Source organism: Puma concolor, chromosome A2, assembly GCF_028749965.1.
Source record: "Puma concolor isolate L17-30 chromosome A2, mPumCon1.1.hap2, whole genome shotgun sequence".
Classification (NCBI taxonomy): domain Eukaryota; kingdom Metazoa; phylum Chordata; class Mammalia; order Carnivora; family Felidae; genus Puma; species Puma concolor.
Genome location: NC_141668.1, coordinates 36088350 through 36114722, shown reverse-complemented (window position 1 = coordinate 36114722; position 26373 = coordinate 36088350). Strand labels below are relative to the sequence as shown.

The following is a 26373-nucleotide window of genomic DNA, read 5'->3' as shown; positions in this document are numbered from 1 at the left end:
TTTTTGCCATACAATATTGTTTAGAGGTAAGTCACTAAGTCTAGTCCTCATGCAAGGGCAGGGAAATTAAGTTCCACCTCTTGGAACAGGGGTCAAGTATCAAAGAACTTGTGGTCATAGTTTTTAAATTATCACAAAGACAGATGTAAGATGTAGACAATACAGAAATAAACACAACTGCATGTGTGAATGTAATATCTAATAAGTATATACTATATGAATAACATATATAATATATAATAATTTGACCTCTCAAATTGGTGTAAAGGAAATGGAAATTTTAATAAGTAGTACTGGGGTAACTGGGTAGCTATGTATCCATTGATCCCTCTTGTAGGAATCTATCCCAAAGTTACACTAACAAAAAATGGGAAAATACATTTGCACAAGGATTATTTATAGTATAAAAAAGAAAAAAAGTGCCTCTTAATAGGGAAACAAGTAGAAATAGAGTGAACTATTTATGGCAGCTCCATATAATAGAAGATTATACAGCCATAAAAAAGAATAAAGAATCTCTATACTCTACCAAGAAGTGATTTGTAAGAATATTAAGGGATTAAAAGCAAGGTGGAGGAAAGTGTGTAGAGTGTGCAATTATTTTATCCCATAAAGGGGGCATACAAATATGTGTGTTTGAGTATCATACCAAAAAAGAATGACTCAGGAAATGTGGTCACCTAAAGTAGAAGGGAGAGAATAGGGTAAAGGAGACAGTGTGAAAAGTTTATGGTCTTTGAATGTACCTGCTTATGTTGATTTTATTTTGTAACACTTTTATAGGATAGTATAAAATTTAACTGAAAAAGAAATTCTTAACTATTGAAAAGAACATGAAAGGGGCGCCTGGGTGGCGCAGTCGGTTAAGCATCCGACTTCAGCCAGGTCACGATCTCGCGCTCCGTGAGTTCGAGCCCCGCGTCAGGCTCTAGGCTGATGGCTCAGAGCCTGGAGCCTGTTTCCGATTCTGTGTCTCCCTCTCTCTCTGCCCCTCCCCCGTTCATGCTCTGTCTCTCTCTATCCCAAAAATAAATAAAACGTTGAAAAAAAAAATTAAAAAAAAAAAAAAAAGAAAAGAACATGAAAATAAATAAACCTTAATGTACACCAAGCTGTTGGAATAACTACAAAGGAGAAGCTATGATAAGTGGCTTTAAAAGCCAATAATTTGACTGCATGTCCCTAGTGGGAAATACAGAACTGCAACAAATTCTTAAACTGTTTTTCTGTAATCATATTATTGGTCTTAACATTTACATTGGCATTCTGAGATAGTCGTGTGCATATTAGAAGAAGATACTTTAATTCTATTATTGCTGATCTCATTGAGAACTAGGCTCCTCAGGTTATGAGAAAGTAAATATAGATATAGGATCAAAGAAATTTTTTAGATTCCTGATGTTCCAAATTTGAATTGAAAAATCAATATGAAGCCATGATATATTTTACCTTAAAAATAAAAAGGAGCAGTACCCTGAATCAGAGGCCATTAAACTAAAGAATGTGCATTCAAGTATAGATGGGTAAATCACTGAGGCCAGTGACTTGGAGACAGGAATCAATAAACTTTATATTTAGACAAGACATTTGGCTTTGGTTATTATCCAATGCACTTGATAGAAAGTAAATAGACTGGAAATCTTAATAGTACAGAGAATTATATTACTTAAGAAATCCTAAGACTGGATAGAAAAGACTGCGATTCCAAGTTTAAAGTAATTCCTAGGCCACCAAACTTGCCCCAATAGCAAGTCTCCTGTCAAAGCTGTGCCACCTCCAAGAAGGATGTACTCCCCAATTTCCACCTTAGGTGGGGCCAGGGAATTCAATGAACAAGTCTCTCAGAGGCAGATATAAAAGCTGTGAGATAAGGGGCTCATTCATTAGAGTATGGAGGCTTCGTGAACACATGGGGATCCTTTTAAGCAAAATTTACAAACTTTAAATAGTAAATCTCCAACTCAATATCTATGATTGTTTCTATAATAGCAATATGGAACAAATTACTATCCCTCATAGGAGAAACAAGTATTTGTCCATTAAGGGAAGTATACAGTGAAAATAAGAAAGCCCACGTTTGTCAGGAAATCAGTGAAGCAGTCATCGACCACACAATAGAATTTATATGGTTCTGCCTGTATTGACGCAGGAAATGCATCAATAAACAGGAAACACTGAAATTCAAAATGAGTAATTATGTAGAAAACGTAGGTTGTGTACAGAGGTATTTTTAGTATTTGAGGACAAAAATATGAACCCGAGGAACAAACAGTAGAGCCCGAATTCCCATATACTGGTAGATTCTTTTTTTCACTTTGGCCAGTATTTAACTTCAAGACAAATTATATTTGGAAAACAATGTTTATTCAAACATTTAAATGTTCATGCTTTAAATATTTTACTGTGTCTGGGATTTTCGAAAGGATACCGCATAACTTATTTTTATGTGTTTAAAATGCAAGCCAAAATACACATTAATACTGCTAATGAAATTTGGGAATCCTACATTTATGTAATTAAAGCTCCACATGTCCTAAATCCTCAATTCAAAACCACCTCCTCTCCAAATCTAGGTTATATCTCCTGACATGAATCAATTACCCTGTAACTCCCTTGATTACACAAAACCTTGTTTACCTAAATGTTTTGCTGTCCCCAAACATTTCTGATAAATAGTGTTATACAGTCTGATATGCACCTTGAGTTACACGCATTATGAATCAGAATCATTTCCTGCACACCTGTCACCCTGACATTACTTGACTATGGAGTCAATGAATGTGCAGTCAACATCCATTGGAAATGCAAATAATTGTAAAAGATTGGCTTGTGCTGCTAGTCTTATTTATCATCGGTTCTTTCACCCATGAATATAGGAAAGGTTTTATTTGAAGTTATACACCCTAAAGGTTGGAACCAATCTGGAATTGGAGGTCCTTAAAAAGCTCTATATTTGATCAGTTGTATGAAAAGACTTATTCTGTATTTTTCTTTCTCTTAGCTGTTTGTGGAGGAGGGTTTTTGTTTTGTTTCATTTTTTTCTTGCAGTGATAATGCTGTCATCATCATTACACCTAAAGAACAGTCGGTCAATAACAAAATTATGTAAGTGAATTGTCACTAAGATATGTTTTAATATCCCCACACCCCCCAAAATATATGAGAGTTTTAATTAATGGAAGGACAGGATCTGAGTAACCCATAAGCCAAATCTTCACTTCAAAGGGATACTATAGTCAATACAATGCTTGCAAGATATTGCTATTTCATTATTTACAGCACTAGAGATTTAAAATAAGGGATTCATGTGGTCTGGGGAGATTTAACCAGGTTCTTCTTCAACAACTGAGAACAGACTATATAAATGTACACTCTTCCCTACAAATATTATTTTTTTAAAAAGTCTTATTCACTGTATATTTCTATAACCAAGGAAGCTAGTCCACTTTACTTGGGACACACCATTAGATTTATTTTCTAAAAAGAGAAATAAAAATAGACATTTAATCCTTAAATCACCAGAGGGTCTGGTTTATTAATATTAATACACATAAACATTTAAGAAAACTAACAAAATGTAAGTAATGTGATAAATTCAAGTCAAATGTGTTTATAGTTTTTAATGAAATAAAACACTCATTCATACATTCATCAATTTGGAAAACATTTCCTGATTACTGTAGCTGGTAGTCACTTATATCAAAGTTCAGGAGGAGATATAAGTTTATTTACCTCTATCAAGGAGTTAGTTTATGAAATTGTCCAGGGCTGGCTAGACAAATCCAAATCTATAGGATAGGCTGCCAGAAAGGGCAGGCTGAAACTCTTGGGTAGAAGCAAACACCACAGTTCAATACAGTCCACAGGAAGAAACTTCTTCAGGTCTGCTATTAAGGCCTTTAAACCGATTAGATCAGCTCCACTCAGATTCTCGAGGATAACTTCCTTTAGATAAAAAGTCAACTGATTGTAGATGTTGATCACATCTTCAAAATACCTTCAGAGCTATACCTAGATTCCTGCTTGATTGAATAACCGAATACTTACGGCCTAGCCAAGTTGACACATAAAACTATAATCTCTGTACTGAACATATAAAAATAAATAAATATGGTCTGGAATACGAGGACACTCAGAGTTTACTGGAATGAAAACATGTTGGCTTTCCACATTTATATGAGGGTTGGAACACATTTTTTGATGAATACAAATACTTCTAGAATTTGTACGAATTATCTGTTGTAGTGACACATAAAAAAAAAACCCTGAAGCGAAAAGTCCAGTTCGCCTATTTGTGCATAAGAACCACTGGAGGTCAGAGAATAATGCACAAAACAAGGAACTGAGAATACCTGGGTCTGCTCCCCTATATGCCATCAGCTCTCTATATGATTTTGAGTATTCACTTAACCTCTGTGACCCTCAATTTATCTGTCAGAACTAAAACTGATGTACAATAAAGGCTCCACACCCTAATTCAAGTTCCTTTGTGGACAGGTGAGAAATAGAAACAAGCCATGCAAATTGGGTATATGAAAATAGAGAGTATTTAAATTTTCCAACAAATCACATTGGGGGAATCAAGTTACCAGTTTGCTTTATCTATAACTCATGTTCTCTCAAGTTCTTTAATCCTATTTTATAAAATATAGATTTTCAAAATTATGCCTGCATTTATAAACAGACAAAAATCTACATCCATACCATTTATTGCATAATGAGTGGCAGGCAAGATTGGAGAGAGGAGCATCTCTGTTTTGTTACAGCAGATGGGTATTATTCTTAGAGCTAAAAAGTATTTTTAAATTTTATAACAAAAATGTAGAAGTGAGAGAAAAGAGATTACCTTATCGGGTAATCTTATAAACACAGAATTCTGTGAAAACGGAGTTTGAATGGGACAGTTTGTTATATGTATTAAACATTGCACATCGTGATGAACTTATGTGTTAAGGACCTAATGCCTCTTTCAAGAAAATTAAAGATATTTCTAGCAAAGGCAATCTTTGCAGTTCCGAGGTGTTCAGCTTCGGTGGAGGTGATGTTCCTGTGTTCTGGGAAGGCTCATGCAGAGGTTTCTCCCAGCCTGTATGTGTGGGAAAAGCCATTCTGAAACAATAGAACAATTGCTTACTAACTACAGATATCTGGCAGCCCTCAAGCAGTAGCAAGCAGCTACAAACCTCACCTATGATCTTTATTGAAATTAAATTTTTGTGGTCTCTTCTCATATAGTCCTTTTCCCAAAACCAATTTACATAATTTGGTATAATTTGAAGTGATTGACACAGGTTGCTAATTGTTGGGGTAGAAACTAGACCCTCATAGTAGCTAAGTCTCAAAGGCAAAGGTTAGAATCCAGCAACTGGTAGTGTGGGTCGAATTGATATTAGTTTAATAATCTGTAAACTATGCAAGAAAATGTAATTGTCCTACATTACAAGAGTAGTCCTTCCACTGCACAGTTTATTCAAATGTATAATCTAAATAATTGAGTACTTCTGCCTACAATAGAGCATTTCCTCAAATGCAAACACCATTTAATAGACAGTTAAATCCAAACAGATGGATAAAAGATGCCAGAATATAATTGGTTTGCTTTTGATTATTTCATTGATACCAATTTACTTAACGAGTAAGTCTGGACAAGGTAGGATTTATTGTCACAGAATATTCAGTTTTACAGAGAGGAGTTAAGGGATTCAGTGATCCTCTTTCAACCTCAACACATAAAAGCTTGGGAAGAAATGAAATCTTGACCAAACGTTTGGCTTTGTCTTCCTTAGAGCTGACAATACAAACATTTGATGAAACCAAATGTCTATCTTCTTGGTACTTGAGATCTTCTTAAGGGTTTCTGGGTTTCACAGTAGATATTAAGCTACTACAAATTCTTTTGAATAGCTGGAGAATATCAATTTTAAAAATATGAGAAGTAATTATTGATGATTGTTTAAAAAAAACATACATTTCCATGTCTTAAATTATTGTATTTTGAGGGATTTTGGATGTTTTTTTAAGTGTCTCAAATTAAACCTGAAATTTGACAGAGCATAGCAGTGAAATCTCTCTCTCTCTCTCTCTCTCTCTCTCTCTCTCTCTCTCTCTCACACACACACACACACACACACACACACACACAGGAAAGAGAATGGCATCATCTCCATTTTACAATAAGAAAGTTGGTTGGACTCAAGTTGACTGAGTAGTTCAAAGCTGCAGAGTTAACCAATGATGAAGCCTAGATTTGAATCTCTTCTGTCTCATTGTGAAAATCAGTGTTCTTTCAAAAGCAATAATGCCAGCACTTGTCCTGAAACTTCTTAAAGACTCTTGAAATAGCCCTGTGTCTTATAGTTGAAGATTTCAATTGTTTTTGAGTCTTACTTTTTGGTTAGCAAACCAGCCCAAACAAAGGGTTAAACATAACTATTATTTTTAATGGCTTTTATCTATCAGAAGATTATGTGCTCTGCCCTCTTATGTAAAATCCACTATATCTGACTGTGCTTAATCCTATTTTGTACCCAGTAAGCACAAAATTAAAAAATAGGGGCTTTAAAAATCACTAAGTGATTCCTTAGATTTATTTCATTGTGTTTTTTTTTAATTTAAACAGTAGTGGTTGTATTTAAACTTGATAACAAAAGCATATGAAGATAAAACATAAGAATTAAAATAATTTCAAATATCTCCCTTTCCCTTCCTGTCAACATAAATTTTTCCAAAGTTACACGTTCACTTAAATGTTTAGATGACCATTGTCCATGCCAAAGCCAGACTCATTGAAGTTCCATGGATTGTAAGCAATGCTGATTGAAAAATGTCTGTTAAACACATCTATTTATTCCTAATAAATGTCCATTTCATTGAAAAAGTTGCAAAAGGAAATTCTTCACTCTAATAGAAGACTGTTTTCTATTTAGAAGATAGTCTTCTAATATTATACTATTTAGATTTCAAAACTTTCTTCTATTTATTTATTTTTTTTAATGTTTATTTATTTACTGAGGAAGAGAGACCCCGTGTGTGCAAGTGGGGAAGGTGCAGAGAGAGAGAGGGAGAGAGAATCCCAAGCAGGCTCTGCACTGTCAGCATACAGCCTGAGCGAGACAGGATCTCACAAACTGTGAGACCATGACCTGAGCCAAAATTAAGAGTTGGATGCTTAAGGGACTGAACCACCCAGGCAGCCCAAAGTTTTCTTTTAAAATAGGCATGTGTCTTTATTATATGAACAAATATTGTGTAATATACTTATATTTATTGGAAAAGTAATATATGTTGGTTGTATGAAATTTGAAACATGCAGAGAAGTGCAAAAAGAAAAAAATTTACCTCATGTATCAAAATTATCATCTGATGCCTAATTTTATTTGCAAGTTGCTTTATTTGCTTAGCAATGCTTAAGAAGTATTTTTTTATAATCGTAAATATTTTTCTACAGTATTTTTTCAAGGGACATATATATACATACGTAATTATATATATAATATATGTAATTGTATATATTATATGTATAATATATATAATTTCCTTATTTGGCTCAAATGTAACTGCTTTAATCATCTCTTATTTGAGATATCGTGTTCTAAATGTTATATTGGCACAAAATTATATCCTTCAGATGATTTTCTACAAGTAGAACTTTGGATTCAAATTTGAATTACTTTTTTATGACATTGTATTCACATTGCAAAATTATCTGCCAACAAGGTTATATGAATTTTCACTCACAACTATATGAAAATTTCTTCAAATTCTTGTCCACATAGACTCATATACTTTTATGTTAGTTCTAATTGATGACATGCTTGTCTGTGGGGATGAAGCATTTACTACTTTGGTCATAAAAAGACATAGGCATGCTAATTGCACCTGAAAATTGAGGAAAGATGTACTTACCTCCTTAAGAGCCACAGGACTAAAGACTGTTTCCTCCCTTTTTGACATACAAAGAATGAAAGTCTTTATAAGCCTACTTTTCATATCTTTCTCTAACTATGTCACTGTGCTTACCAGAGAAATACAAACATCAGGAAATTGTTTCTTTACTGTATTACTGTGCACTGGTTGGCTTTTATGTGTATATCGGAGATGTGTGTGCATGTTTGCGTATATGTGAGTCTGTGGCTGTATGATGTGGTTAAGATAAAGGGAATGAAAATCTTCCAGTTTCAAAGTTTTACTTTTTGTAATTGACCAAATACTATGAACTTAATCAAATCTGTAACATTTTACTGGTGCACTGACAGTTTTCCAAGATGATATTTTTTATCTTTGCAAGGAGTTTTATGTGTAACACCAAAACTAATCACTTTTTTCCCCAGATTTGTTTCTAAAGTTGCTTATGAGCAATTTGTAAGGATTTTTTTAGTGAAAATGTTCAAGGGGTTTTATTACCATTAATCTTTTTTGAGGGTGTGTATAATTCATCTCACCAGCCATCAGAATTCCCAGAGGGTAAATTACTCTAGAGATCTCTGTGCCCTCACACTGTATCAAATTGACCTGCTTCTTGTTTGCCATTTTTGTGTACTACATTGCTTATTTAACAAGAAACAGAATGATTGTAATTCTGAGAAGGTCCTTTGATAGTAGTTTTGACACTCTGCCTGAATAATGACCCTCATTATGGTGCCCGTGACAGGCTCTGAAAGTCCTGATTTATGAATATATCACAGGTTCAGCATTAGAGCTCCCCCTACTCACTTACTTCTGATATAGACTGAGATATGGACAAAGTCCTTTGAAATATAGAGAGGCTGAGATAATTGCACGATTATGACCATTCAAATCATCTCTTTCCCTGATTTAACAAAGCTCTGCCATTTAATTTTGATTGTCTCTGAAGTTATTAGGAACCTCTGACAAAATGTTTATTACAAGAATGTGTTTCAGAGAAACTGCTGGCGACAAAGGTGGAAGTTACCCTTACTTTTCTGGTCCTAAGCTCCAGCTAAATTTCTATTGCAAATACTCATTAATGGTTGATGTGATAATAGACTGTTAGAAGCAAGATTAGCTAAGAGCAAAAAGTCTGTGTCCTCGATAAAACAAATTACAAGACACTCTGTAAACACTTTTTTTGGTGCAGAATGTTGTTGATTTATTGTTTCCTCTATAGTGATTATTTAAATAAATGTAGCTAATTTAGTTCATTTGCCAAACTGTATAATTTTGTTCTTTGTGAAGGGGTTATATGTAAAAGCCTCAAGGAATCACATCCCCATTAATCTTTTTACAAGTGCAATAAATAAATAAAGAGACATGGTTTAATTTTGCCACTTAGAAGATATTTAAATAGCAGTGGTGGTAAACTGATTTCTTTTTCTCCTGTTTGAAAAAGCTGTAAATGCACTTTTTCTTGTTAATAGTTTAATGAAATGCAAGAAAACCCCAGTACAACTGTTTTTATTGAGGGTATAAGAAACAAAGGATTTTCACTCATGTGCTGCTCTGTACAATGACCTTTAAAAAAATGTTGTTCATCTCATGCTTTTCTACTCATAATATTTAAAAAATATCTTCAGTGCCGGTGAAGTATTATAAGGATATATTATTTCTGAAAAAGGAATGAAATATGGTACTTTTCAAGATTAAAAAATAAATTCACGATTGTTTTTCTACATATCCCTTGCTCACCAGTAATAAGGAGATAAGTCTCATGATTTCATTAGAAGTAGGGGAGAGCTGAAGATTCTCTCTAGGTATTCTCAGCTGATTCCTTTTGAGACTATCATCATCAGATGACCCTCGAGATTAAAAATACATAGTTACTAAGGGCAGTGGTTGAAAGTTAATTTTAAATGAAGCCTGGTAATGACCTGGAGTAAATTTAATAAGGGCCCTTCATTTCATAGCAAAAGCAGTCACTTAAAACATAATAAGATGATTCTGAAATCTTTAAACAAAGTGATCAGATTGAATTCCTTTTAGCAAGCTGAAAATTTTCAAAAGCTTTTTTACATCTGCAAAGCCTTTATTCTTAATTCATTAACATATTTTTAGAAAGTCTATTTCTAAAGGGGAAAATGTTTGCCACCCCTGCAGTGGAGGTGTCATTAATGAAATGGATCTTTGAGACACTTCCATCACCTGTTTCATTGTACATTTCTGTAAAAAATTCCGAAGATGAGTTCTCCTTCCTTTGCTTTCCTGCTAAAGTGGGCCTCATACAGAAGTGTACTGTGGTTGTACAAAAGTATTTTAGAGCCTAACAAAACCTTCTAGACCTTAATAACTATACATGACTGATCTGTCCTCTCTAGCAAGGTTAACCGTTTCTCCCAAGGAGTTAAGTGGCATATAAACTATTGTTCACACCATTTGTGTTAACAGTATCGGATGACCTCAAATGCTGTGGTGGCCATACGAGGTACCTGCACAATGCATTCATCAACAAAGGGAAAAGGACCACAGGAGCAGAGCGGACTTCAAGTGTATTAGGACTCTATAAGGATAAATGCCTAACCTCACTCCACAGCAAAAAGTAATTACAGAGCCATTGTTTCTATAGCGTTAATATTTTTTTACTGTTCTTTAGAAATATGTGCTATTTAGTTCTTGAGTTGACATCTGTACTGTATTATGTTTTATACAAAGCACCCTGACTAAATTGTAGAGCAATCGAATAACTGTGAGATCACTTTGCTCTTACGGGAAATCAACAACAGATAGAAAATATAGGTAAAGGAACAGTTTAAATGTAGGAGCTAATTTTTATGCTTCAATTATCTAATTAACAATCGTCTAAACAGCCAAATTTTAGAGCTTTATCACTCCTAAAATTGAATGCTCCACTTAGAGTATATCGTTCTTTCACATATATTCACAGACCCTTCCATTTGTATTTTTATAATGCATTTTTATAAATCTTTCTCCATGTGCCTCCCTTACCACTCTTAAATATCCTCACCTTATTCTACATATGCCTTGATGCATGTGCTACTGAGAGAGAAGCAAAACATTTGTGTTTACACACACACACACACACACACACACACACACAGATCATTAAGAAGTTAAGACAAATGCTTGGTGGCCCCTTCAGTAAATACCATCAAGTAGCACACAAACAGAAAACTATGAAATGACAGATAATATTGGGGCAGATCAAGTAAACACATTTGCACATTCAGGGAAGTAGTGACATTTAGCCTCACAGTCACAATTAGTACTTATCAGAAGAATATGAAAGTTGGTGCTTTAAATTAATCAACTCTGTATCTTCCCCTCAAAGGAACCAGACACAGCACCTTCAGTCTTTACGTCCTCCTGGATGAGGGAAGAACAGGATGTGGTAGCTGTGTAGGAAAATGGAGTGCACCTCCTGGACCCATAGCTGTCTTTCAGGGACCCTAGACATTTCAATGTGTTCAACTCTTAATAACTTCTCTATACTTTGGAGTTTACTGACAGCAAAACATACAGCCTGCATCATTAAATACTATTAATCATTCTACAAAACACAGTACTCCAGTAAGAATAGGATGTTCCAAAGTAAATTTATATCATATAAGTGTTATCGCAAGAATTTGGTGATAAGTGGTATTTTTTAAGTTCATTAATTTAGAGAGAGAGAACTGTGCACATGTGCCTGCACATAGTGAGGGTGGGCAAAGAGGGGGAGAGAATGCCAAGCAGGCTCTCTGATTCCAGCACAGAGCCCAGCGCAGGGCTTGATCTCACAACTGTGAGATCATGACCTGAGCCAAAATCTAGAATCAGAAGCTTAACTGACTGAGCCACCGAGGCACCCCAGTAACTGGTATTTTTACCTGAATACAAACCAAGTAACAGAGCTGTGCTTCATCCTGGTAGATTGTTTTTATAAAACACTAATTACTATTACAAAATGGGTAGAAATGTAGATAAGGAAGAAGCAGGGAATCTATGATAGGAGGCAGAATATATTCTCTGAGGAGTTTTAGGTTAATTATAGGTTTTGCATCATTTGGAGACAATTTTGCTTGTGTTTCTGCTTCCTGATAAATGCTTTGGAAGATTTACACTCATTTAAATGGATTAGATAGACATATGACTGCTGAGATACGATGTACTTTAATAGTAACTTTCTGCAAAATAAGTCTTCCTTACAAAAATTTCCTCTCTTTTATTCAATGCAATACAACTCATTTTAATATTTTATTTAGGTGCTTTTCATATGCCAGTGTGTTTTGTTTTGTTTTTTAACACATTTATTTCTGAGAGACAGAGCATGAGTGGGGTAGGGGCAGAGAGAGGGAGACACAGAGTCGGAAGCAGGCTCCAGGCTCCAGGCTCCAAGCTGTCAGCACAGAGCCCAACGTGGGGCTTGAACTCACGAACCGTGAGATCATGACCTGAGCCAAATTCAGTCGCTTAACTGACTGAGACACCCAGGCGCCCCTATACGCCAGCTCGGTTAAACCAAGAATTTAACTAGTAATTTAACTGCATGTATAAGGTGCAGAAACAGCATTGAGACTATATAGACAACTTCTATTAATCTACAAATTCTATACATTAACTGAGTACAGGGACAATGCCATAAAATAGTAACCATCTGGTCTGAGTTTTGAAGACTGAATAGGAGTTCTCCATATCACCACATTAGGTGAAGACACATCTGGTTCAGAGAAAGAGAACCATGACCTTCAAAGATGCCAGAGCATGGAAAGCATGTCTTTGGGGACTCGCAGATAGTTAGAACATGTAGGATAAAACTACAAAGGGTAGGGACAGTCACAGGGGATGAGGCTGAGGATAAATAACAAGAGCACATGAAGAGTACTTGTTTGCTAAGCTAAAGAGCTTGCACTTTATCCTAGAGTTGGTAGCCAGTGAAATATTTAAGGAGTCACCTGATTAAATTTGTGTTTATAAGAGTAGGAAGAATAAACTGGAAAAGGAAAAGACTAGAGTCAGGAAAGCCAGAGAGGAGAGAATTGCAAGGCCAAGGAAGAGAAGATAAGGACCAGACCCAGTGCCCAGAGAATGGAGATTAGAGATTTTTAAGGAAATAAAGACAGTACAAAAGTATACAGAGTAACTTCAGATTCACGAGATTGCCTTGCTTCTGTCATGACCCACCTATTCCTAATGTTTCGAAAATATGGATCTGAATTTGATGGGACACTGTTAAAGGATATTAGGATCAGCATGAGATGATCAGACCTGCACCACACTGAAGTCAAATGGGAAAGAGTGGCAGGAAATGAAGCATCTTGTCACTTGCCTCCTGTGGCTTTCTCAATATGTACCCTCCATTTCACCCATGTTGGCTTATTCTCTCTGGCCATTCAACTTGAACTACCTATTTCCTGTTTTTGAAGTCTTCCCTTCTTTTTACTGTTTGATATTTTTCTTCTTATCCTCAACGTCTTGCCTCAAGCACCATCTTCTCTGTGAAGGCTTCCTTGATGCCCTGCCATCCCTTCAGGCAAAACTGGGTCTTCCTTTTACTGGCTGCTGTTGTACCCAGTGCACACCTTTATTGGAGTGTATAAACATACTATATTGCGACTGCCCCTTAGTTACCAGATTATACAGTAGATGATTAATAAAGCTGAATGAATGACTGGAGTGAATGGCAAGCAGAGTAAAAGCCAATTGGAATCCAGGAATAAATTCACAGCCACGTGTTTTCCTTAGTGTGATCTTTTGTTATATCCTGAACTCTCTCCTCTTTAGCATCAAATCCATACTGCTTCAAGACTGGCCTTGCAAAACTGGTCTTAAGAAAGTGTACCGGGTGCCTGAGTGGCTCAGTTGTTCAAGCATCGGACTCTTGATTTCGGCTCAGGTCATGATGTCATAGTTCATGAGATCAAGCCTCCTATTTGGGCTCTGCACTGACAGCATGGAGCCTTCTTGGGATTCTCTCTTTCATTCTCTCTCTGCCCCTCTTCTGCTTGTGTGTGCATGTGTGCTCTCTCACTCTCTCAAAATAAATAAATTAAAAAAAAAAAAAGAAAGAAAGAAAAGAAAGGTATAGGGGCACCTGGGTGGCTCAGTTCATTAAGAGTCTGACTCTAGATTTCTGGTCAGGTCATGATCTCGTGGTTTGTGAGTTTGAGTCCCACATTGGGCTCTGTGCTAGCAAAATAGAGCCTGTTTGGGATTCTCTCTCTCTCTCTCTCTCTCTGCCCCTCTCCAGTCTCTCTCTCTCAAAGTAAATGAACTTAAAAAAAAAGAAAGGGTATAAACTTTCAGCTGTAACATAAATAAAGTGTGAGGATCTGGTGTATTGATTGCTGAGTCTAGTTGATAACACTGCATTGTACAATTGAGGTTTGCTGGGGAGAGTGAGGCTTAAGTATTCTCACGCACACACACACACACACACACACACACACACACAAAGAAACAAACAAAATAAAACCCAGAGGGATAACTATGGGAAGTGACGGGTATGTTAATTAACTACATGGGGGGATCCTTTTTTCACAATGTATACATATGTCATACGTACACTTTAAATATCTTATATCTTACCATTTTGTCAATTATACCTCAATAAAGCTGGAAAAAATATTTTCAGGTGGTTATTTAAATGTAAGATAAAAAACTAACGTTATAAACAAAGAAATCGTTGATTAAGACGTGGATGCAGATATAGAGAATGTGCTGATGTCACTAAAGAAGGTCCTGAGGAAGAACCTGGTGACAAGGAGGGAAGAGGGTGACAGGAGAAATTATAGTGAATTTCAAAGGAGCAAGGGGTGTGACGCCAAGGTGTCTGGACAGTTATCTAGAAATCACAGTGGTGGCCAATGGCAATGACAGTCTCCTTCCTTAACCCATGAGACCCCAAGGCCAGGAAAATACACTACCAATGGAAACAGTCGTGAAGATTCTGGTGCTTTCCGGGGGAAACTTTTTTACTATGAAGAAACCGACAACTCTAAGGAAATGTTTGATTACATGAAAGTGATTTTCAGCACTAAAATATGGTTTACTGGAGACAGAAGAAAGTCCATGGGGGTGTGGGAGTGAGAGGTAAAAGGTTTTAGGGAGAAGGAAAGTGAAAATGGAAAAGGGTAGGAATCTGCAGGTCCTGAGCTGACTTGAGGTGTGGCAGGGACTCTTGAGATGACGGAGAAAGGAGAGAGGGTGGTAGTCCCGTGGGTCTTCTGTTTAATGACAAAAATCAGAAATTCTACCATTGAAAGAATGCATAGAACTAACCAACTTCCAGGTTCAAACTGATACTGCTTTACAGCACTGAGTTCTGTTCTTTCCTTACCGAGTTCAGGTTTTTCTGAAGTGGGGAGTGGCTGGGAGGGCTGTGTGGAGAATGAAATAAAGGGCAACGGCTTAACTGAATCTTAAAAAGACTTTTCAAATGGTAATAATTAACAGATAGCTAAAGGACAGTCATCACCTAGGAGCTCAAGTGATTAAATAATCCGTCTAGATTTTAACTAAAAGCTAACTGAAAAGAGAAATAAGTTTGATTTCTTTTCTCTCTGCAATCACTGCACGTTATGATTTTAGATTCTAGCTAAAATTTTTCTGGTGAATTTTGTATCACTTGCAGTAAAATGGAAAACTGCCTCCTTGCAACTTCCTCTCTTGCAATGTCATTGATGGAACGCCCCAGTGACTCATCCTTTCGCATTCTCATCTTTCATTTACGTTAAAAGAAAATTAACCCTCGTTCCCTGGAAGAAGGCTTGGTTGCCAGAAATCATGAGCTAAACATGGAATTTATTTTCTACCATCAAGAAGTGAGTTCTCTGCTCCCGCTATTCTCCAGACCTCAGATAATGGCTCGGTTACCCTTAGTGCTAACTTTGCTGGTGGCGGTGGAACTGCCCCTAGGGCTGCTGTAGGGTCAGCCTGCTGATGGCCTGTCTTTTTCTCCCAGGTGTTATTGATGAAGAATAATCCTCAACTCCCTGTGATTAAAGAGCCAGAGCTGAGATCCCTGCATTTTCTCACCTCGTCTCTGGAACCCCCATAAACGGTGTTAGAATAAATCCCACAGCAATCATTTAAAAAGGGGGCAAATCTTTTGAATGCCTTTTTTTCTTTTTCTTTAACAATAGAATAGAAATGTATTTTTAAAAAGATTCTTTAGTAATGCTGGGTGTTGCACAATGAAGTACATTCTTTCCCTTTCTTTCTTGGTGTAACTTTTTTCCGTGTACACATTATTGTTATTGACAGCAGTTCTAAAGCCTTTAAAATAAAAAGAAATTAAACAGTGAATCAATAAAGATTAGCTATTTACTGTAGATTACTAGCTTATCATTCCTATAATTACAATAATGGCTGCTGATGGAAATTCTATTTATGTGAATAATTTTATTCTTGTTATTTACTATTATTAATGTTACCATTATTATCTTCTTACCCTTCAGTTCACAAGATGTATCTTCTCAGTGAATTTTAATTCCACTATCTTGCTATTATACTGTACATAATCCTATCAAAGACTGTCCTTCATGCAACATTTTCAGTGATATATTATCATAGAGACCATTAATGAATGAGCTTCATATCTTACTAATACTGTTTTAGATACTATTTTTATTAATTTCCCAGTTGTAATTCTTCATATACTACCTGTGCCTGTCTTCTATTAAAGTTGTGTTTTTAATTTTTACATGGAGATTTCAAAGGAAAGCATTAACTTTGTGTCTTTAAAAATACATTTTACTTCACAGATTCTCAATGATTACATTATCATAATGCCCATGCTTTGTTCTCTTATACTTGTAACAAGTTAATTTTCACAATTTTCCTTTACTTTAGATTCCAATTTCATGTTAACAATCAAAATTAAAACAGTAACACTATGATCTTTCTGACATGCAACTGAAATAAGAAATAACTTGAAAAACAAACCAATTGCACTCTGTCCTTTGACTAAGATCCAGACACTATAGTCAAATAAAGAAAATAATTATGTCGACTTTTGTACATACTATCTCTAAGAATTATTACTTGAGGTAAATACAGTCATCCTACAGAAGTTACCATGCTCCTTGGAAATAATTTATTTCATTGAAATGCCTTCTTTATTTTATTTTAGAGGAATTAAGAAAGTGAGCAACAAGAAAGCTGTTTGTTTAGCTTTGTTATCGTTTTGTTGTTGTTGTTGTTGTTTTGTTTTGTTTTTACTGCCATATGCTTTGGACTGTAAGTTGTTACTACACAAAATAATTCATACAGAAATTTTTGTTATTTTTGCTCTCTTCCTTGCACTGGGAATTTTGTAGAATGGCATGGATTTCTTTTCATATGTTCCTACAGGAAAGGTCAAACAGAGAGAATGTAGATTAAATAAGCTTAGATTGTAGCTACATTCCTTTGTAATTACATTAAAACATTCTGACAGAATAAAATTAGTGGCCAATATTAAAATGTCCTTAAAACTATGCTACATATAGAACATGTAAATAAGCTTAGATCCCTTTGAAGGAAAATTAAATATACATGTGATATTCTGTAGCTCAGATTAATAGCTAGGAAGAAATGCATTATGATGGTAATATAAACTTATATTTAACATACAGCTATAGCATTCTGCATAAACAAAACACATCCCTATCCCTTGGTGTTGATATGTCTCATTAATCTTTTCAGTGCATCTACTTGTTTTTCTATACATCTCCAAATTTATACACACATACAAAACACATATATATTAGGTTAACTGAGCCAGTGGCAATTAGGAAGCACCTTGAAGACAGGAAAGAAGGAAGGAAGGAAAGATGAAAGGAAGGAGAGATGGAAGGAAGGAAAGAAAGAATGAAGGACATTTTTTATTAAATCTCAACACTGTGAAATAAACACCTATCTGCTTGTCTAAAGGAAAAAAATATAGCAAAACAGATACCAATATAAGACTGTACTTTTAGTATAAATATCACACGTAAGATAATCTTTTGTCCAAGATGGTGGTGGTTTGGATACTGTGTCAGTGGGTTTAGACATATTTGATGCCTCCACTTGCACAATTATAGTAGCACTAAGGGAAAAATAGCTAACATTTAGTGGTGATTATTATATTCCAATATTGTTTTGATAGTTTTACAGGTATTATTATCTCATTTAACCTTCAAAATAACCTCACAAGTTAAATACTATTATTATTTTGCAAATGTCACACAACTATTATGTGTGGGAGTTTGAATGGCAATAATCTGACCCCAGATTCAAAGTGAGCCACAATAATAAACTGATCTATTCACATGTATTATGGCCTATCACCTACAGAGGCAAATTCTGTCAAAAGATCTGTTTTTTTATACAGCTCCTCTTTGAGTCAATTAAAAAAAAAAAAAAAAAAAAAACCCTGAAAATCTCTTTAAGCAGTTTGATGAGTCCTTGCAAGTTGAATTCAAATTTCAGGTGTTTGAAGCTCCATTTTTGTAAGATAAAACCTAATGCTTTACTGGAAAGTTCATGATTCAAGTGTGTTCTTGTATTTTTCCTAGCCTTTCTTGAAGGCTTATATAGACTTTCACACTTTTTCTAATGTGTAAAACCAAATTCATTGACATAACATACTATAAAGTTATACAATAACTTGTATAACAAATAACAGATTATTCTAGCAATAATAAATAGAAGATTATTAAAATCTTAAAGAACATAAATATCCCATCCTTGGCAAATAACATTGGGAAAATAGGTTGAAAGAATCATGATGAATCAAAGCTACATCATAAACAAGTAGACTTATGTTTGCATTTATCACCAGTGATAATGTTTCACATATTATAGTTTCATGAGATATCTTGTACTTCAAGTGTCTAAGACAATACCTGGCATAGAGCAGGCAATCATGAAATGTTTCTTGAAAAAATAAGTCTACCTACAATGGCAATTGAAAAAAAAAATCTTGAAAAAAAAACCTACCTACAATGGCAATAAGACAGTGAAGCTGAATCTTTAAAACTTGCTCTTTTGCTTTTTACATATATTATCAACATTGAAAAACATGTCACCCTTAACAGAAATGAAAAGTTTTAAAAATTCAGAAGAACATTAGAACCATGGCATGAAACAAACATATGTCACACTTAAGTGGGCAATTTGAGAAGAGCCAAATAAAAGGGTCAGTGTTTAGGAAATAAGAGATCCTATAGTATCTACCCTGGGCTAGCAACCCTGGGAGCCCTTACTAATGAGAGGATTTTGGAGCAAAGGCAGCGAGCAGTGTCATGAGCCTAGAGAGACCGCTCCTTGGAGAGGTGTATCTGACAGGAGTTAGGACATTTGGTGCCCGGACCCAGCCAACCATAGCGATCAATGGGGAGGGAGTTGGGGAATGTATTCCAACTTCACTCTCCTCTTCCCCCCTAGTCTCTAGCATGTTTTGTATTGGCTGAGCACAGCCCAAAGCCAGAGGGTAAGAGAGTCCACTCAAGTGGAACAGGCAAGCCAGCAGGGCACAGGATTGCATGGACAAAGTTGGAGAGTGAACCCAAAGAAGCAGATGCCAGACGTTCAGCACAACGTGCAAAATTCAGATTCCATTTTTCCACATCTCCCATCCTTAATTTTGGACTGTAAGCTTTGAATACTTTGCAATTATAAATGGTGCAATAACATAGAATTTTGTCCACATTTCCTGTGCTTGGATTATCACTAGAAGTTAAGTTTCACTGCTGAGACTAATGTATCTGAGAAAACAATATGCTGGCTTTTGCCCCATACAACCAAATTCTAAGATTTTAACCAATATTTCCTGCCACTAACAGTAAACAGCCATGCTTATTTTGTTACTGTTGTCAGTATTATCTCTTCTATTTAATTTTTTAAAATAATGTGATAAATAATGCATTTGAATGTTAGCTCTGGCTCTCATGACCTCTATGAGTGTACAAATGTATGGTTTTTATTTCCTTATCAGTCAGGGAGGAATGTCATAATACCCAAATAACCAAAGAAAATGGTGCCTGATTGTTGCTTTCATTTAACACCTAAAATATACTGATCGACCACATGCAGCCATCTGCTAACCTCTCACATGGATTTATGCTTCTTTGCTCACTAACGTGATTTTATATTTTTTCATGTTTGTTTATTAATTGTATTCTTTGTTGTTGAAAATCTTTTCTTCCTGTTACTTGTCCATTCATACTGAAACAATCATTTCCTTACTAATTGGTATCATCTTCTTATATACATAAATACTTACAATTCAGTTGTTATGTTTACTGAAAATATGATCCGATGTGTGTCTCTTACTCTGAATCACTGAAAATTTACACTTAGGTACAGTAAGATATGTTAAAATTTTGAGATAATTAATATTGTTTTGCTTTTTAAAACTTGGTAGATATCTTAGTCTGTTTGGGCTACTACAGTGAAAATACCACAGATTGGATGGCCTCTACAAACATTTATTTCTCACAGTTCTGGAGGCTAGGAAGTCCGAGATTAAGGCATCCATAGATTTAGAGTCTGGTAATGGCCAGTTTCCTGGTTCATAGACAGTTGTCTTCTGCTGGGTCCTCACATGGTGGAAGGGGCAAAGGATCTCTCTGAAGTCTCCTTTATAAGAGCACGAATCCTATTTATGAAGGTTCTGTGCTCATGATCTAAACACCCCAACGTTTGCACCTAATACCAACAAACGGAGGATTATTTGGTTTCAGCATATGAATTTGGGGGGACACAAACATTCAGTCTATAGCAGCAGGTAAATAATCATATACTCTATTAACTGAATTGTAAGAAGTTCAAATTTAATAGCTTCCTCTTCTAAAAAGCTTCCTTTCTTCTTGGCAGATGGATATATTTTGATCTCTTCAAAACTGTTAGATCACTTGGATTTTACTTCTTGCGTTTGTCAGATATTTTCTAGAATTTTAATTATCTTTATGTATAAAGACATACTATATCCATTATTATTTGTCCTTATGTATAAAGACATACATATTGATAATATTAGTTTACTGGTTTAATCAGGGGCCTTTTTTCTTATGCCATTTTGCATTAAAAAAAAACAAAACAAAAACAAAACCCTGTGAGGTAGGATTTTAAATCATCCACACTGATTGTTTGGATAAATATCCTTATCTAGAAAATTCTAAATTTCATGCTTCAACTACTTAAAATAATATAAAGCACAACATATAGGAATAAACCCCTTTTGTGCCAGACTGTAGAATTATTTACTCACTCTAAGCCTCAATTATTCATTTGAAAACTATTAAAGGTAGTTTATATGAGAAGTATATGACAGAAAGTTTAGGTGATGCTGTTTTTGCAAAATATTTTGGTTTTGAGGACCTAACAAAGAAATATAGCATCATTTAAATTTAAGAAAATTTTTTTTCAAGTAAGATTACCTTAAAATTAAATTAAATTAAATTAAATTAAATTAAATTAAATTAAATTAAATTAAAATGGGGCACTTGGATGGCTCAGTCGGTTAAGTGTCTGACTCTTGATTTTCACTCAGGTCATGATCTCACCATCCTGAGATCATGCCCTGCCTCAGTCTCCCTGAGTGTAGAGCCTGCCTAAGAGTCTCTCTCTCCCTCTCTTTCTGCCCCATCCCACTTGCATGTGTGCACACACTCTCTCTCTCTCTCAAAGAAAGTAAAAATAAAAGTAAAAAATAAAATAAAATAGGGGAAGCTGGGTGGCTCAGTTGGTTGAGCATCTGTCTTCAGCTCAGGTCATGATCTCACGGTTGGTGAGTTTGAGCCCACGTCAGGCTCTCTGCTGACAGCTCAGAGCCTGGAGCCTGCTTCTGATTTTGTGTCTCCCTCGCTCTCTGTCTCTTTCTCTCAAAAATAAATAAACATTAAAAAATTTAAAAAATGAAATACAATATAATACAATAAAGTACTATCAGTTACTATGCACCAACTACATGGTTGGTCCAGAGCCAGGTACTCGAAATATATGTAATTATACCAGTAAGAACTTGGCCTGACTTGAGCAGAGTCAGGAATAGGCAGAACAAAGAGAAAGGATTTTTAAAATAATCAAGTCAATACCTTACAAGGAAGAGACCAATAGTAACAACATAGAGTTCAGATAAGAGGTCCAATACTTCCTCCAAAAGACTAAGTGTGAATTTCATAGGGGAAATATGGAATCGTCTAAATTCCACAGTTAATTTTTCTGTTTGAAGTAGAAGTAAATAAATTAGGGATAATTAAATATTAACTGTGCACTTCTGAAAAATACTTTAAATATTTTAATTAAATATTTAATTAATTACAAGTATTAACCATCAACATCTGGAAAAGTTATACTGTGGGATTGAGCAATCGAGCCATCAAAATGGTTCTCCTTGAGGGGCGCCTGGGTGGCGCAGTCGGTTAAGCGTCCGACTTCAGCCAGGTCACGATCTCGCGGTCCGGGAGTTCGAGCCCCGCGTCAGGCTCTGGGCTGATGGCTCAGAGCCTGGAGCCTGTTTCCGATTCTGTGTCTCCCTCTCTCTCTGCCCCTCCCCCGTTCATGCTCTGTCTCTCTCTGTCCCAAAAATAAATAAACGTTGGAAAAAAAAAATTAAAAAAAAAAATGGTTCTCCTTGATATGTGTATGTGTGTGTGTATATATATATATATATATATATGATATACATGTATGGCATACATGTATATCATATATATATATATATATAGTAATGTAGGTAAATAATTTGCAGATCATTGCAGAGATTTCAAGTTAACAAAAGCTTGCCTGACCCAGAAGCAGCCATTTATTGTAATAATATATTCTGAAAACTGAACTGTTGACAACAATTTCCAATGTAAAATGCCTACCATAAATACAATTATTTTTCACAGCTCACTTGCGTACATTTAGAGTGCTGTTGTGAAGTCTTTCTAACTGGTTGTTTTGCTTAAGAAATCAGAAAGGCTGCTTTAGGCTAACTGGAGGTTATATGTTCACAATAAATCCAGACATGAAAATCAATAGAAATATTTAAACCTGTGATGTTGGAGAAGTGCCTCTCAAAAAAGATCAAATGCTAAGAACTGAATCTCATACACACTATTGCACATTATCACTACAAGTGAAGGCTTGTTGACACTATTCTGTTTCTATATCAAGGCAGCTGCAATACAATTTGAAAAATATGACACTATTTAAAGGATCTTCAGGTTTGTTAGTGAGGTCTCTTGGGCTGTGGGCGGATGCCAGCACTGCTGGGACAGTCTTCCTTATTCACTGAGGGGATCACCAGGGTTAGTACTTAAACCCACTGCAGAAGCTGAGAAGACCAAGTGAATGACCGGAAGATGTACTTTTCACACTAGGTAGGAAGTGAGGCCTTCAAACAGAAGGCATCGAGTGGGAATATACAGATAAGATTGACGAGAAATAAGAGAGAAATTCATGGACTTACTGTAAGGAAACCCCCTTCTCTCAGATGTCTCTTGTCCAATGACTATAGTTCACATGTCTTTCAAAGTTTTACTCCCACCTAAGAGGCCCGCCATTTTCTAGCAAGTTCATGCTGCTCTTATACTTCCATTTTCTTTCAGTGAATTCTTCTCTTGACTCCCCGAATACATTTTATACTTATTTTCAGTCTTCATGGATTTTATAGAACAATCTAAATGGGAGCAGCAGCTGTTATCAACTCTAGACCTACTGGGCCTTATCCTAAAGAATCTTTGAGAAATCGGTCTTTGGGAAATTGTAAGGCTGTGAACTCCCTTATGGTTTTATGAAAAATAATAAGACTTCATGATTTGTTAAGTAGCATTTACACACACACACACACAAACACACACACACTTTCACACATACATTTCCATCTAAAGCATTCCACTTTGCCAGCCATTCTTAGTGAAAGGTAATTCTGGAAAGAAGAGCAGTATATAGAAGTAAGCATGTAAGAATGCTCCTGAATTCAAAAGTAATGAGGGGGTGCCTGGGTGGCTCAGTCGGTTAAGCATCCAACTTCGGCTCAGGTCATGATCTCACATGATCTCAGTTCATGTGTTCGAACCCCATGTCGGGCTCTGTGCTTACAGCTCAGAACACAGAGTCTGTTTCAGATTCTGTGTCTCCCTCTCTCTGCCCCTCCCCTGCTCATGCTCTGTCTTTCTCTCTCTCAAAAATAAACATTAAAAAAATTTTTTTTAAAAGTAATGAGGGGGAAAGGCAGGTTCCGAAGGTGCAGCACCTGGTGGAGTCTGGGTGACGGTGGCCCACAGTTCCCGCGCGGTCGTCCAGAATTCTAAGGCTTTCTGCAGAGATTTGAAAAATGGCAACAAATGAAAGTATCAGCATCTTTAGTTCGGCATCCTTGGCTGTGGAGTATGTAGATTCACTGTTACCTGAGAACCCTCTACAAGAACCATTTAAAAATGCTTGGAACTATATGTTGAATAATTACACGAAATTCCAGATTGCAACATGGGGATCTTTGATAGTTCATGAGGCGCTTTATTTCTTGTTCTGTTTACCTGGATTTCTGTTTCAATTTATACCTTACATGAAAAAGTACAAAATTCAGAAGGATAAACCAGAAACATGGGAAAACCAGTGGAAATGTTTTAAAGTACTTCTCTTTAATCACTTTTGTATCCAGCTTCCTTTGATATGTGGAACTTATTATTTTACAGAGTATTTTAATATTCCTTATGATTGGGAAAGAATGCCAAGATGGTGTCTGCTGTTGGTAAAATGCTTAGGCTGCGCAGTGATTGAAGATACCTGGCACTATTTTCTGCATAGGCTCTTACATCATAAAAGAATATATAAATATATTCATAAAGTTCATCATGAGTTTCAGGCTCCATTTGGAATGGAAGCTGAATATGCACATCCCTTGGAAACTCTGATTCTCGGAACTGGATTTTTTATTGGAATCATGCTTTTATGTGATCATGTCATTTTCCTTTGGGCATGGGTGACCATTCGTTTGATGGAAACTATTGACGTCCATAGTGGTTATGACATTCCTCTCAACCCTTTAAATCTGATCCCTTTCTATGCTGGTTCTCGGCATCATGATTTCCACCATATGAACTTCATCAGAAATTATGCTTCAACATTTACATGGTGGGATAGAATTTTTGGAACAGACTCTCAATTTATTGCCTATAATGAAAAGATGAAGAAGGTTGGAAAAAAGACCGAGTAAATAAATATCTCATCTAAACCTTTCTGAAGATACACTTTCCTGAATTGAAGCAAGTAGCTAACATTGCTTCTGCGGAGCAGAAATAAACATGTCTTGGCTGCCAGGTGATACAAGGAACATTAACAACCTTTAATTATCTTCCTAGTGGGAACTTTTTCTACTCTATATAAAATTTCTGTATGTGTGGAAATAAGTAAATAGGTACTGAAGGACGATTGTCACAAGGAAGTTTCAAAGGCCACGTTGCTAACCTTACGGAAAGGTGCGAAGTAATGGAAGAAGTATTAATCTATGTCTTTCCCCCAATAACACCATAGTCTTGAAGTGAAAATTGGTCTATAAAATCTTTTAAATCTATGGGGGCCGTTTAAAAAACTCTTAGCAGGGTGTTGGCCTCATATTGAACTTCACACATTTTTTAGAATTTGCCTAAACATCAAAATATCATGGGTTGGACCACATCAGTTGACAGTGTCAGTGAGGCCGCCAAATCAGGAAGAGCCCGCACCAAAAACCTCCACTCTTGTCCTAAGCTGACCGGTTTGGGGTGATTCTCTTTCTTTGAGAAGTCCTTTTGGATTGCAAAATACTACTGGTGTCCATAAATGAAGGCATTTCTGAATCGTCATAAGTGGAATATTTTAGTCTAAGGGTTTTTGGGTTACTTGAATTTTTTAAAAAAATTGAGCTTTATTTCTGCTGTTTACCCTTTCATTTTTGTAGATCAAGTTTTCATTATACTTAAAACTGTATCTTGAAACATTGTGGACTGACTTGCTGTATTTGCACTTTGAACTGTTGAAATAAATGTGATTTTTTTTTGTCTGATAAAAAAAAAAAAAAGTAATGAGGGGTGCCTGTGTGTGAGTGTGTGTGTTTTAAGAAAACCAAAAAGCTCAATTAAAAAGCATAAAAATGCCCAAAAGCATTGAAGAAGTATTCCATATTACTGATGTAGAATAAGTGAATAAGATGAAGATATCAATTTTCTCAAAATGTAATCATAGGTTTAATTAACTACAAAGTTTTTATTCCAAAATTGTTCAGAAACACATGGTAATACAATAGAATATTAAGAAAAAGAGGGGCAACAAGAGGGCTCTCTAAAGTGTTAAAGTCTGCTATGATTCAGTAATAGTTAAAACTGTGATGATTGCATTAAATACAATGGACACTAAAAGCTCACTGTTTATCTGTTTGAATTTTAAAGAAGTAAGAAAAAGTAGAGAAGAAAATAAAGGTAGGATAATCTGGCAGAGCCAGATGTCAAGTTATTTAAGACCCCAATAAATACTCAAATATAATTTAGG

General features: G+C 35.6%; 1 pseudogene; it reads left to right on the top strand.

Annotated features, from left to right (window-relative positions):
- The first annotated feature begins 24073 nt into the window (after positions 1–24073).
- Positions 24074–25081, top strand: LOC112855813 (methylsterol monooxygenase 1 pseudogene; annotated as a pseudogene).
- The last annotated feature ends 1292 nt before the right edge of the window (positions 25082–26373 follow it).